Raw genomic sequence first — 2,249 nt, 5'->3', positions numbered from 1 at the left:
TATTTTTTTTAACCACCAACCAATATGGAACCTTTATTTTTTTTTAATTTTTTTTTTTCCGATGTTCAAAACTTTGGCTATTTCTTTTTTCTTTTTTTTTTCTTTTTTTAATTCTTATGTTAATCCCCATACATTACATCATTAGTTTTAGATGAAGTTGGAACCTTTATTTTTAAGGTAATTTCTGTACATCTGGAGTATGAGAGTAATCCTTTTACAAATGGAAATGATTACTAGAATAAACGACAAAACCATAACTGGTATTTCATGTGAATCCACAGGAGTTTTTAAGCTTCAAGACAAAACCATAACTGGTATTTCATGTGAATCCACAGGAGTTTTTAAGCTTCAAATCCAGCCAAGAAGTTTGTTACAATCTCTTTTAGCTTAGCATCTGACTGTTCTGAGATCTTTCTATCAGTCCTTATATTGCCCAACAGGGCCTGGTGCTGGCTGATAACATGAGCCAGGAAAGCATGCTCAAACTTTGTGATCTTGCTGGGCTCCAGTTTATTAAGATACCCTCTTACACCAGCATAAATAACAGCCACTTGTTCTTCAGTGGCCATGGGAGAATACTGTCCTTGCTTCAGCAGCTCAGTCAGTCGCACGCCACGACTCAAGAGTTGCTGAGTGGCAGCATCGAGGTCAGAACCGAACTGGGCAAAAGCAGCAACCTCGCGATACTGAGCCAATTCCAGCTTCATGGTCCCTGCTACCTGCTTCATGGCCCTGGTTTGGGCAGCAGATCCAACACGAGACACAGACAAACCAACGTTAATGGCAGGGTGGATACCTTTGTAGAACAATTCTGTTTCCAAGAAGATCTGTCCATCAGTGATGGAAATGACATTTGTTGGAATGTAAGCAGCCACATCACCAGCTTGTGTTTCTATGACTGGTAAAGCAGTCAAGGAGCCACCACCAAAAGAATCGTTCATTTTGGCTGCTCTCTCTAGCAGACGGGAGTGTAGGTAGAACACATCACCAGGATAGGCCTCACGACCAGGGGGTCGACGGAGCAGCAGAGACATCTGACGATAAGCAACAGCCTGTTTGGATAAGTCATCGTAGATGATCAAAGCATGTTTGCCATTATCTCTAAAATATTCTCCCATAGAACAGCCAGAGTAAGGAGCCAGGTACTGAAGGGGAGCAGCATCAGAAGCAATAGCTGAAACCACAATGGTGTACTTCATGGCATCTGCATCTGTAAGTCTCTTCACCAACTGGGCAACAGTGGATCTCTTCTGACCAATAGCAACGTAGATACAGTATAGCTTCTTCTTTTCATCAGTTCCATCATTGAAACGTTTCTGGTTAATGATTGTGTCAATAGCAATTGATGTTTTGCCAGTCTGTCGGTCACCAATAATCAGCTCACGCTGACCACGACCAATTGGCACCAAGCTATCCACAGCCTTAATACCAGTCTGCATTGGTTCACGCACAGAGATTCGAGGAATGACCCCGGGGGTTTCAGGCCAACTCGCCTACGGATCTTGGAACCAATTGGACCCTTTCCATCACTGGCATTACCAAGGGCATCTACAACACGGCCCAATAGCTCCTCGCCAACTGGAACATCCACAATGGCTCCTGTTCTCTTCACAATATCTCCTTCCTTAATTAGTTTATCATTTCCAAACACGACAACACCAACATTGTCAGGTTCCAAGTTCAAAGACATACCCTTTAAACCTGAAGAAAACTCTACCATTTCTTCTGCCTGAACATTTCTCAGCCCATGTACACGGGCAATACCATCACCAATGCTTAGGACACGCCCAGTCTCTTCAAGGTCAACAGAGGTATCAGCTCCAAGAATACGCTCTTCAAGGATAGAGGACACTTCGGCAGTGCCAATCTTCTGAAGACGAGTGTTAGAGGCATGGAGGTTCCTTGCAGCAATGAAGGAGGATCCCAAAGCATTTTTGGAGACCAGCCCGGCCCGCCAAGGGAGGGCGCGGGCCACGGCCGCGGCGACGCGCACGGACAGCATCTTTGCAGGTTCTCCTTGGGTGGTTTCTCTGCAGCCGCAGCCTCTGGACTGACTGGGCCTTCCGTGTACTTATTATCACAACTTTTGGTTAAATCAATAATCAGTGTTTCTGTTCCTAGGACAGTACATTTTGCTTACTGCTAAGTGAAATAGACTATGATGACGTTTCCTGGACTTAATGCATGCATGTTTTCCCTTTATTTGGTTTTCTATGTACCTATACTTATTTCTCCTAAATACTTTACCA

General features: G+C 44.1%; 1 pseudogene across 1 annotated transcript; it reads right to left on the bottom strand.

Annotated features, from left to right (window-relative positions):
* Window positions 1-249: 249 nt before the first annotated feature.
* Window positions 250-2,045, bottom strand: LOC110585685 (annotated as a pseudogene). The gene has a single exon (XR_002480629.2). The product of XR_002480629.2 is annotated as an ATP synthase subunit alpha, mitochondrial-like (transcript).
* Between the last annotated feature and the right edge of the window lie 204 nt (window positions 2,046-2,249).

Source organism: Neomonachus schauinslandi, chromosome 3 (genome assembly GCF_002201575.2).
Source record: "Neomonachus schauinslandi chromosome 3, ASM220157v2, whole genome shotgun sequence".
NCBI classification, from domain to species: domain Eukaryota; kingdom Metazoa; phylum Chordata; class Mammalia; order Carnivora; family Phocidae; genus Neomonachus; species Neomonachus schauinslandi.
This window is presented reverse-complemented; position numbering and strand designations above follow the sequence as displayed.